Here is a 13,262-nt window from a genome sequence, read left to right on the forward strand (position 1 = left end):
TAGCACGGCCAGATGCCCAGCACTGTATGCAAGACTCGAGATTTATGAGTTCCAGCACCCTTAAGGTTATCCATGTAAAAATAAAGAAACGTACTGCCTTCGTCTGCAGCTCTCTGTGAACATTTTTTGTGTGCAGGGTCATTGCTCTCTGCCTCCACAATGACTGCCATCTTGGTGTAAGCCAGTTCTCCTTGTTACTCAGTGGTGGATTACTGCATGGGCCAGTAGAGCCCGTGCCCAGGGGCCCTGACCAATTTGGGGGCCCCGGAAAAGTCTCTCCCCAGGGCTGTGGTGGGGGCATAGAGCTTCTCCAGTCTCGGGGCTGCAGTGAGAGTGGGGTGGGCAAAAAGGAGCAAGCAGCGGGTGGGGCCGTGAGGGAAGGGACAGAATGGGGCGGGGGTCACAGGTGGAAGGGGTCGAACGGGGCGGGGTCGCAGGCAGAAGGGGTGGGGCAGGGCCACTATTCTGGTGCGCCCCCGCCACACACACACTTGCTTCAGCCCAGGGCCCCAGGAGACCTTAATCTGCCTCTGCTGCTACTGGACCAGTCAATGGAAAGGGAATGGGTGGCCCCCTTGCTCCGCTCTCTTGAGACACTGTTCTTTATTTACCCAGCTTCTGCTTCCCTAGCACACTGAAACCTTCCTGCCAGAAGTATTGACTCCTTGAACACATTGCAAGGTCTCCTGTCTGTGCTTCTCGGCAAGGTCCTGAGGCCTGGACTACCCTACAAAGTTAGGTCAACCTACGACAACATGTGTTGACCTCGCTGTGCACGTGCCGCCACCAAAATTTGTTTCCCAGTGACCTAAGTACCATGTCGCAGTGACTTCCCCAAATGATGCAGAGCCGTAGTCCCCCTATTTAGGTCAACACAGTGCGACTGTAGACACTGTGTGACCAGTGTCAACCCTAACCATCCTGTAGCAGCTGTCCCACAATTCCCCAGACCCTGTGTGATAGTGGCCACTCTGGTCACAATTTGGAACTCCGCTATTCAGAGATCACAGAAATTGGAAGCCCTCTCCCCTATAAGCCCCTCTACATGTATCTGAAATGCCTTTTCCTGATGCCCTCACCGTGGTGAGCACACCTACCAGCTCACCTTTGTTGTGTCCATCCGACCAAGCCAACTCCATGCACATGGGTCAGTAGAGGTGCTCCTGCCTGGAACAGATAAGAAGTACTGAATATCCAGAACAACTGGGGAGAAGAGATTGTGCAAGCAGAGCTACAGACTAACCCATGGAAACGTTGACACCTACAAGCAGATTGTACAGGGGATGCTGGCAAAGGGGCTGACAGGGATCAACAGCCATACCACATGACAGCAAAGGAACTACACCAGGCAAACTGGAATGCAAGGGAGGGCAACGAGAAATCTGGTGGTACCACACAGACCTGCTGCTTTTACGATGAACTGCATGCCTTACCTGGCAGGGACCGCTCCAGCACCCCACGTACGACTGTGGACACTTTTCAGGAGCCACGGAAGAGGACAAAATCCTGGGGGTGGACAACGGCAAGGGACTCAAACCAGGCCACAAGCCAGGAGTTGTTTGAACCTCCTTCAAAGTCAAGCCAGCCCTGCCAGGCAAATGCAGAGGAGATCACCGATGAAGTGGCAGGGAGTTCGGGTAAGTTTGTACAGGAATGATTCCTTACAGTTCTTGCCCTTCTTTTTATTCCCCCAAACCTCATCTCCCTCCCTCTTTTCCTCCTTCCCCACCCCCGGGCTGCCCTTCTTCACCACGTAAAAACGGTGCCCGTGCCACCTGCAGCGTTAAAGAACACCGGCATTGATTAGTGATTAATTACTTTACTAGCATCATGTTAAAAATACAGTTAGAGAAGACGTTCTAAAAAATAGTACGGCAGTCTGATGAGAATCCACATCAGAGCAGCGTCCTGGGCTCAGCAGAGGTAGAAGAAAGAGGCAGAACTGGTGCCTGCTTTTCCATTCTCTGGTTCCTTGGGCTAGGTGGGGTGGGGCGGGGCATGGGGAGTACTTTGTTTATCTGAATTGGGAAGTCTCTTTTGTTATCCTGAGAGATCTCGATGAAACGTTCATGGAACTACTCTGTAATCCTCTGCTGGCCACTTCTAGGGATAAAAGCCTTGTTTCTTCCCAGCAAGAGGAGACTTTCCAAAGGCCACTCAGTGATGAGCTCAGCTGGCACCATTGCAGTAAACAGACTAGCTGCATAGAGGTTAGGGTGGCTTCAAGACACCATTAGCAGCTAGGTTCTCTATGCATTTGTCACTCTCAGGAGTGAGATACCAGCCAAGAATCATTGTCTATGAAAATACTGCCAATATTAATTGCATTTTCCCTATGCCCATACCCCGCTTTTAAAGCTTCCAGGCAATAGGACAACTCCCCTCCTCCCCACAAGGCTAGGATATCCTCCCCATGGTTTGAGCCATGGAGTATTGCAGTAGGAAGGTGCTCCAGAGCTAAGATGACCCTTTGCATTTCTTATTTAAAGTATTTATGGGAATAATGAAAGGGAGTTTTGAGACTTATCTTTCCCTTCTCATAGTGACTATAAATCTATCGGTGTATCTGTCTGTTATAATCAGTCGCCTCTGGCGTGGTGGCCTTGACAGGTCCCCTCTATGCCTGCTGAATGTCTGGCCCTGATCAGGAGGAGAAAGAAGAGGTCTAGGGAGGATATGTTCAGCAAGATTCTCCAGTCATCTATGGCCTCAGACAATGAACACAGGGCTTGGAGGGGCCATATGACCGAGACCAAGGATGAAGGGATCGGCTGGTAAAGGAGCGGGAAAAGGACCAAGAGGCATATCAGGAAATGCACCAGGACACCATGGATCTGCTCAAACAACAAGCAAATGTTGCAGAGCATCGTTGACCCTCATGCCCAGAGGTCAGCGACTCCCAAGCCTTTCCAGTCCTCAGAGAACTCTATGCTCAGTGGTGTCTACCCTCTGCCCACCAACACACCAGCTGGCATCATGGTGTGCACCTGTACCTCTACCCCTCCATGCCAGCGGAAAACAAGGAGAACCACAGCTACACATATTTGGACCTGTGAACCACACAGGCTCAGAACTACTGGTGTTTCATTCCATTTTGGACTGGAGGGTTCAAAGTATGGTGCACCCCATTACACTGTTGCTAGACTCTTTTTACTCTGTTTTGGTTTTTCCGCCTTACTTTTGTTGCCTGTTTTGTTGCACACAATAAAATTCTGTTTTGGAAACTCTAAGTATTCATAGCTTGTAAACAGTGAACAATGCCCCTTCAGGGGTCTAGTTCATTTAATTAGCCATCAAACGTGGTTTGTAAACAAGCCTTCTCTATCTGCTGTAAGGCCTCAGGCTTGCTCACTGCCTGGAACCCTGAATTAGCAGGGAAGAGACTGTAGAGTATCTCCCAGGCCTCCTTTCCTGGAAAGCTTTGTAGTCTCTCTCCTCTGGACCCTCCACTCTCTAGGGGCCTCTGCTCTCCAGAGAGACTCCACTGGGAGTAGCTTCTCACCTGGCTCCCCTAGGGTGCTCTGTCTCCAGAAGCTTCCTCTCTGTGTTCCAGGCTCCAGCCTGAGCCCTCATAACCCTTTACAAGGCCCTGTTCCTACAGCCCAGCCACTTATCCAATTAACCATCCACATGTGCATCTGGGGTGGCTCATTCTCCTTTGTAGAGCCTGTCATGGGGGTATGTCTACACTGCAGCTGCGAGTGAGCCTCACAGCCCTGGTAGACAGACACACAGTAGCACGCTAAAAAATCACTGTATGGACATTGCAGCACCGGTGAAGGCTCTAGCTAGCCACCCAAGCTCAAGCCCACCTGGCCTCAAGACTCCAAGATCAAGGGGCTAGCCCGAGCTGAAGCATCCACAGAGCTATTGTTAGCATGCTAGCGCAAGCCCCGGTAATGCAAGTCTGTCTAGTGGGTTGGGAGACTTGTTCCCAGCTACAATGCAGAGATATCCAAAGAGGCTGGGTGCCTGTCAACCTCAGAGAGCCAATCACCCATGACAGGGCTATATAAATGTAATGTATTATAAGAAGCAGGGTATATCTGCAATATGAAGTTATTTATTCTTTTGTTTATGGTACTTTAGTTTTGCATTTTGAGCATAATAAATATTATTATGACCAGCTACTGAGTAACCGCTACAAAGGTGCCGTTTAGAAGTGTGACTACCGAAAGCAGATGCTTGTCGAGTTAAATAAGGAATTTAATTACCCTGCATTTTATCTTGTTTTCAGCAATATGATGACAAATCACATCTTAATAAAATAACATTGGAGGAAGCACAATTCCAGTGCTCCAGGAAATAAAACACAGTATAAATTATAGGCCTGCTCCTACTAAGTCAATCTCATTCAGAAATCAAGCCTGATGTTAAGATGTTTTAGCAAAATGAACCTTTAATGGTTAGAAAGATTTATGGCTACTTCAGGTTTTAAAAGGCTGAAGTGGAGTGAGGGAGGGGTAGTGCATAGGATAGCTCAGGGGATTGGTAATGTGATTAATGCCATTTTATTCCTGTGGTGGGGCAGGTGCGCATGGCTTTCTACAGACAAATAAGAAGATTGGTGTCTTCCCCAAAGTGTTTACGGTCTGTGATGGACATTATATGTTGGACATCAGAGTGGGATAGATCGATCAGATTGTGAACTCCATTTTGTATTACATGCAGAGGGCAGCCTGTTCAATTGCAATACAGATAGCCACCAGGAAAGGAGTGACACCTCACTGAAGGTCTATCATGGAGAAGCCATCAAGACCACAATCTCGGGCTACCCACTTTGCATGATTCTTAACTACTGATTTCAGAGTAGCAGCCATGTTAGTCTGTATCCGCAAAAAGAACAGGAGTACTTGTGGCACCTTAGAGACTAACAAATTTGGGTTTTCTGATTGGGGCGGTAGCTTTCCAGTTGAGCCTGGCCTGAAACACTGACAGCACCCAGATTGACAGGTGGGGTGCAATCAGATAGGTACCCTGTGCTCCCAGGCAGCCAGGTCTTTCCCACTCCAAGGCTGGAATGAGACTGACCCAGCTCCTCCCTTAGCCCTTCTTATACTAGCCCAGCTCAGCCCGATTGGCTGCCTCAAACCTGCTCATGATTGGCTCCCCTGGGGCAGCCCTTTCCCAGGGCTGTTTTTAACCCCTTCCAAACTGGAGCGGGGTGACGAACAACGAAGACGAACAACAAAGTGGTTTTGTGGATGTAGAAGTACCTGGTGGAATGTATCCATCTTGTTAGTTCCCTTGTCCTGTGTGTATATTTAAGTTTTAGATATACACACCCGCAAAATGCAGTTTTACATTTGTATGAGTTAACGTATTATTTGAGATAGCAACCCCCTTCAAGAGGGAAGCAGTGGAGTGGAGGTCACTGTTGGATAGGGAGCCTTTTGCTTGTAGGTGGTTGGCTTAAAGCTGGCCCAGCATAGTAGTGGTTGGAAGTTGTGCCCAGTGGTGTGTGTGAAATGAATTGGTGGGAGTCAGGCCACTTCCTAGTGGGCACGCATCCATGTCACATGTCCCTGATCTGCTGATAGACAGAGAATGTCCTTTTCCTGGGCTCCCAGTCGCTCCTCTTTTAACAGCAAAAAAAAATTCCTTTAAAAATGGCTAAAAGGCAGGATTTAAGAGCTGAAGACTGAATAGGTAAGGACTGGATTTTCCCTCTTTTTATCAGAGGGAAAAGGAGGTTGATATTTATTGACCTAGGAAAGCTTAGCTCAGAAGCTGCATCTGGACTTTCAGTGAGCCTCTTGCTTCTTTCTAAAAGCTCATGCTTCAGGGCACTAGCCAGCCACCTGCAGGGGTCAGGAAGAGCTCTCCCCCCGCCATGAATTCAGAGCGGGAGTTGGTCTCCTTCCTCTGAAGCATCAGAGATGGCCATGGCTGGAGATGGGATGTTGGATGGGTGGACCAGGGCTCTGAGGTGACACCGAGCATTCTCTCTCTCAGGTGCTTTGCTGGTTGGTTCTTGCTCCCATGCTCAGGGTCTAGCTGATCGCCATATGTGGGGTTGGGAAGGAATTGCCCCCCAGATCAGATTAGCAGTGACTTTGGGGGTAGAGAGGGAAGAAAGACGGATGTCACTTTTCTCTGCAGTGTGTGGCTGTGGGCCACTTGCCAGGGTTATCTGGGTATATCTCACTAAACCATTTCCCTGCCCTTGCAGGGACCTCAGGCACTGGTGCACTTCAGCCCCTCCTATCCCCTGCCTGGGGCACATCGCAGTCTAGTCTGTCGGGGGCTGTGGTACTTTGGTCTCATTTCGGTTGTTGGGTTTGGTTTGTGGGTGCTGGAGGTCAGACTAGATGACCTGGTCGTCCCTTCTGGCCTTAAACTCTATGACTCTTTCCCTGTTGTCCAACTGGGTTCACTGCAGCACAAGGAAATCAAACATCTTCTCCAAGGTCACATAGGTGTGGTACTGGTCTCAGTTTTCACAAGACTATGCCCCCACATCCTGGGAACACTGGCTAGCTATTAAGGACCCAATACTGAAAATACTCACATAAGTAACTTTACTCATTGCAGGATCAGGGCCTAAAACAGTCCCCAAATGTATTTGGAACCAATGTGGCATCCGCAAGGCATGCTGTTGCATTGTGATTCCATCACAGTACACCATCATGCAGAGAGAAGTGTGAGGCCAAAAGCAATGCCGCTCATGTCTATGATATCCAATGTAACTTCCTTAGACAATCAGAATGTGACAACTTTGCCTGGGAGGACAAAGACTGAGCCCTCATCTGCGCTACAAAAATTCTCCAGTGCTAAAGCAGATTTCAGGACCACTTGAAAAATCACTCCAGGTAACTTAGCCTTGATCTCCAGCTAAGGAGTGATGATTGTTCTGTACATCAGTGAAAAGGAAGTTTCTCCTAAATTTGCATATACTCTCAGATTTTATTTCTGGCCACAATGTCATGGGGTGTTAGTGATCGCCACATAGTTAATATGCATACAAAAGGCACATTTTTTACAGATTTGCTAGAATTTCATTAATTTACAAAGACAAACATCACTAGAGCCAATTAATAGCTAAAAGGTAATTTAGAGATCTATACCTCTTTCTCAGACAGGCAGCACCACTAATTACAAACAAAATTTTAAAAAAAAATCTAGAAAAGCCATTTTCTGCAGTCTCACCTCCAGCCCCAGACTCGCCAACAAAGCTGATGTGTTTCCACTGCAGTTATCCTGTTACCCGGGAATACTCCAAGATCAGAACTTGTTAGTGCTGATTTTGGTGTAGGGAGGGGGAGGACAGCTTGCATGAATCAGATTAAGATATTGACAGCTATTAAGCAACACTCATTCCAGGAATAAGCTTAGCTAAAGATAACACTGCTCATGAAAGGAAGGCATTTTGCACGTGCAGTTATTTTTGCAAAGAGATGTCATATACACTGCAAGTAGTGAGTTGCCAAGGTTTAGTCCCCAGGGCAAAAAAAAAGATTGCTTTGTAAATCATTTGATCTTGTAAGGAAGAGATCAAGAAAAAGCCCCAGGTGGAGGATATTTCTGTGAGTGTGAGTGTGAGTGTTTTAACTGACTAATAGGGACTGGATGACTTAGGGAATTAACAGCCTTCAGATCCTTTTACCTCCTAGGTTGGTGGTTCAAATTGATCCCAGGTTAGGCATGGCAGAAGGTTGTTGCATCTGACTGTAGGTTAGGTGACAAAAGTAGATGGTCTCAGTCCAGTTCCTCTGTGTTTGTACAGTGCCTAGCACAGTAGGGTACTGGTCCATGACTGAAGTTCAGGTGCTGTGATAATAATCATGGGCAAGCAAACACATCACACACACAAAAATTGGCCCTAACCAGCAGACTTAGCAAGAAGGCCAAGGACCACATGGCCCTTGCAAAACTAATTCCAGTCTCAGCTCTAGTGATCTCTAGAATTGGCCTCCTGGGGTTGGGGCTAAGCAATACTGACAGTGGGGAGAATCGCCAGTGTGTGTTACGTGCCCCTTCTATGCCTGATCCACAGAGGATGTGCATCTGTCATAGCTCTCCCCTGGCTCAAGCTGTAGGGAACTTACGTGTTTAGCTCCTGAGGTCCCCAGCATTGGGCAAGATGGCAGCCATCACCCTGGCGCAGGGATGCCATCTTGCCCAATGCTGGGGATAGACCAATGACTCTGCTCTGGTCTCCAGGCTTGTCAACCTGGCACCATTCATCAGGGCTACAATCCCATCAAGAGCACAACTTTGGTGCAGGGTCTGGAGGCAGAGGAAGGTGGCTGGATAAGAGGGGTGGTGGGAAGTGGGGGAAACAACCACTGGAAGGGAAAGTGACAAGTGTGTCGAGCTGTGTGTGAGTGGCACACCCTCCCCGGCTCACACATGGAGCTGAGCGGTGGTGGGGGGAAAAACAAGTTAGTTCTATCAAAGTGTCAGTACAATATACTGCGTTGCACTGGCTCATTCTTATCCTGGCCCATAAGTCTGCCAGTAGGTAAGGATCATGCAAACCAGTCGTTAATTTATAGCCCAGAAAATGAATCAAAAAGAAAAATATGAGGATGCAGCATGCAGGAAAGAGAAAAAGGGAAAAATCAACCTCTTCTAGCACTCCAGGACCTGACTGTGTTTTCAGTGGGCCAGCAGCTTCACCAGGATTGGATATCTTTAGTTACTGACTGGATGAACAGTCTGCCTCTCAAAGGAACGGGGAAGGAGGGTTGAGATCCCCTGCGTGCTTGTTCCAGCTGTGGCTAAAGTTTTTCTCGTCCACCCAGCAGCGCTGCAGAGACTGAGCAGGGTTCACTCTGCAGTGACTCCACTCTACAGTGGACAGACTAGAGCAGCTAGGGGAGGAGGAAGAGGTGCTCTCAGGGCTTTGCCAGCAGGGGACAAAGCAGGGGCCCAGCAGTTCAAGGGGGGACAGGCTGGGCAACACAGGGGTGCGGAGGGAGGGTTTTTGGCTGGGGGCACCTCTTATGAGCCACAGTTCCCCCATTCGCGGCTCCCTTGGTGCCCTCTTTCCCTGCATCACACTTGTCCCAGCTGGAAACAAGTTCTTCCCTCTCATTGAAACGTGTCCAGGTAATGAAAGCATAAGCGTACCGGGAAAGGGACTGTCCTTTTGTTTAATATTTGCATAGTACCTAGCATAATTAGGAGCCCCAGTCACAGACCAGTGCCCAGGTGCTGTAGTAATACAAACCATAAATGACAGGTTTCAGAGTAACAGCCGTGTTAGTCTGTATTCGCAAAAAAAAAAAAAGGGAGTACTTGTGGCACCTTAGAGACTAACCAATTTATTTGAGCATAAGCTTTTGTGAGCTACAGCTCACTTCATCGGATGTTGGGTTTGTGGGGAGGGTGGGGAGAAAACCTGGATTTGTGCTGGAAATGGCCCAACTTGATTATCGTATACATTGTAAGGAGAGTGATTGCTTTAGATAAGCTATTACCAGCAGGAGAGTGGGGTGGGGGGAGAGAAAACTTTTGTAGTGGTAAACACCCATTTTTTCATGGTTTGTGTGTATAAAAAGATGTTCTGTACTTTCCACAGTATGCATCCGATGAAGTGAGCTGTAGCTCACGAAAGCTTATGCTCAAATAAATTGGTTAGTCTCTAAAGTGCCACAAGTACTCCTTTTCTTTTTGCGAAACCATAAATGATCGGCATAATAATGTCCATTAGTATGCTCTGGTTTTCAGCGTCGCTACCTCTTATGATTTTTATCCCACGTCTCATGATATTTGGTGGTTTTCTTAAAGCCCCAGCTCCAGTGTCATGAGAGTACACTAGAATCTCGACTTTCATTAAAACCAAAACAAATTTCTAGTCCTCCTGCCTAGAGAAACTCTCTGGGGTTTTCTTTTCTTCTTCTTATTGCAAACTTTCACCCAAATCCAGGATTTTTGTTGCTTAGGAGTTTCACCAGTTCTTGCAGTGTATTCCTTCCCAGAGGTGTTTGGGCCATCTTCACGAGTTGCTGTGGAAATGATGTCCCCACACAGAGGATTACGAATCAGATTTCCAGGGGACAATCAGCAGCAGGAGCTGATGAACTTCTAAGAAACAAAGATCCTGTTTTCACACAACCATCTCTACTAATAAAAGAGAAGGATGACACAGAATGATAGTATCAAACTATATACATGATGCGTCCTCACTCAACTCCATCTTCAAAGACGGCATGGTACAGAAGCAGAGGTCTGGGTGCCAGGCAAAATGGGTTCTAATCCTGGCTTTGTCACTGTTGCCTTTGCCACAAGTTGCTTGTTTGGACTGATCCACTGTTGCCTTTGGACAAGTGATTTTCTCCACCTTTGTAAAGTGCTTTGAGATCTTTAGATGACACATCCAGTCCGGGTAGGTAGATACTTCAGTGGAAGTTCCTGTGTGAGCATGAGGCCTGAAGAACAGGGTTCTTACGTAAGGGTTTTGTGATTTTGATGAATATCTGAAAAAGTAATGGACTCCCAGGTTAAAGTTCTGCCTCCCCCAGTCTTTTCTGAATGGGTTCAGATGTTCATCTTTGAATGAAGATCCAGGGATCTGAACCTAAAGGGAAAAATCTCATTAATAATATAGAACTGAGGGAGGAGATCACAGCTGGCCCAGTGCCACAGTGACCTGAGTCTGATCTAAGCTAAAAGCCAATAGGAAGAAGACTCACCTTTAATGGCATACAAGAGCTGCTTGTGTGAAATCCCCAGCTATGTGGTGAAAAACAAATGCTGTTACCTTGACAATGTCCTTTCTGGAGTAATGTAGGACCTGCTCCTGAGTGGTGCTGAGAACGCTCAATTCAATGGGCCAAGTTCAGTTTTCCACCCTGTGTAAAATGTAATTATAAAAACCCCTTAACTACATAAATCTTATTCTAAACCAATTCATTACCTGGACAGGAAATTATATATGCTTTTGAAATCTCCCTTTAATTAACATAGGTCCATTAGTAAACAGTCAATCTAGCGCAGTGATACTCAGACCGCAAAAGTTCAGGAGCCAAATTAGTGATCAACATTACCTGAAAGAGTCACAATAGTGTGAATTAATTGTTTCATTTACTCATATATATTAGGGCTGTCAATTAATCATAGTTACCGCAAGCGATTAATGCAAAACAAATTAACTAGATTTAAAAAAAGCTTTGATTAATTGCAGTTTTAATTGCACTGTTAAGCAATAATAAAATACCAATTTAAAGTTATTATAAATATTTTGGGATGTTTTTCTACATTTTCAAACACATTGATTTCAATTACAACATGGAATACAAAATGCACAGTGCTCACTTTATATTATTTTTGATTACGGATATGTGCACTGTAAAAAAGATAAACAAAAGAAATAGTATTTTTCAAGTCACCTCATACAAGTACGGTAGTGTAATCTCTTTATTGTGAAAGTGCAACTTACAAATGTAGAGTTTTTTTTTACATAACTGCACTCAAAAACAAAACAATGTAAAACTTTAGCGGCTACAAGTCCGCTCAGTCCTACTTCTTGTTCAGCCAATCGCTAAGGCAAAGAAGTTTGTTTATATTCACAGGAGATAATGCTACTCGCTTCTGATTTACAATGTCATCTGAAAGTGAGAACAGATGTTTGCATGGCACTGTTGTAGCTGGCATCGCAAGGTATTTAAGTGCCAGATATGCTAAACATTTGTATGCACCTTCAAGTTTCTGCCAACATTCTAGAGGACATGCTTCCACGCTGGATTTAAATTTGTATTCCATTATTGTTTTATTGTGCAATTAAAACTGTTAATTGCGACTTCTTAAAAAAATCTCATGTTTCATTGTGATTATTTTTCTAATTGTTTGACAGTCCTAACATATTAGAATTCTCACAGCAAAACGACTGACCAAGTATTCTACAATTGGTTAATAACACAGTAAAAGCATCCTGATTGGTCAATAATTAAATCACACACAGTGTTTTTATATCATGTGATGCAAAGAGCTGCAGGAGACACAATAAGGAGCCACATGCAGCTCTCAAGTCTCAATCTCAATCAATGATTTCCATCCCACCATCAACCTCAGCCTGGACCAGTCCACACAAGAGATCCACTTCCTGGACACTACGGTGCTAATAAGCGATGGTCACATAAACACCACCCTATGCCGGAAACCTACTGACCGCTATTCCTACCTACATGCCTCCAGCTTTCATCCAGACCACACCACACGATCCATTGTCTACAGCCAAGCTCTACGATACAACCGCATTTGCTCCAACCCCTCAGACACAGACAAACACCTACAAGATCCCTATCAAGCGTTCTTACAACTACAATACCCACCTGCTGAAGAGAAGAAACAGATTGACAGAGCCAGAAAAGTACCCAGAAGTTACCTACTACAGGACAGGCCCAACAAAGAAAATACCAGAACGCCACTAGCCATTACCTTCAGCCCCCAACTAAAACCTCTCCAACGCATCATCAAGGATCTACAACCTATCCTGAAGGACGACCCATCACTCTTACAGATATTGGGAGACAGGCCAGTTCTTGCTTACAGACAGCCCCCCAACCTGAAGCAAATACTCACCAGCAACCACACACAACACAACAGAACCACTAACCCAGGAACCTATCCTTGCAACAAAGCCAGTTGCCAACTGAGTCCACATATCTATTCAGGGGACACCAGCATAGGGCCTAATCACATCAGCCACACTATCAGAGGCTCATTCACCTGCACATCTACCAATGTGATATATGCCATCATGTGCCAGCAATGCCCCTCTGCCATGTACATTGGCCAAACTGGACAGTCTCTACGTAAAAGAATAAATGGACACAAATCAGACGTCAAGAATTATAACATTCAAAAACCAGTCCGAGAACACTTCAATCTCTTTGGTCACTCGATTACAGACGTAAAAGTGGCAATTCTTCAACAAAAAAACTTCAAAAACAGACTCCAGCGAGAGACTGCTGAATTGGAATTAATTTGCAAACTGGATACAATTAACTTAGGCTTTGAATAAAGACTGGGAGTGGATGTGTCATCACACAAAGTAAAACTATTTCCCTATGTTTATTCTCCCCCCTCCCCCCCCGTCCCCATTCCTCACACGTTCTTGTCAACTGCTGGAAATGGCCCACTTTGATTATCACTATAAAAGGCTCCCCCCCGCCCTCCCCGCTCTCCTGCTGGTAATAACTCACCTTACCTGATCACTCTTGTTACAGTCTGTATGGTAACACCCATTGTTTCATGTTCTCTGTGTATATAAAATCTCCCCACTGTATTTTCCACTACATGCATCCGTTGAAGTG

The sequence above is a fragment of the Natator depressus genome, chromosome 11, assembly GCF_965152275.1.
Source record: "Natator depressus isolate rNatDep1 chromosome 11, rNatDep2.hap1, whole genome shotgun sequence".
Classification (NCBI taxonomy): domain Eukaryota; kingdom Metazoa; phylum Chordata; order Testudines; family Cheloniidae; genus Natator; species Natator depressus.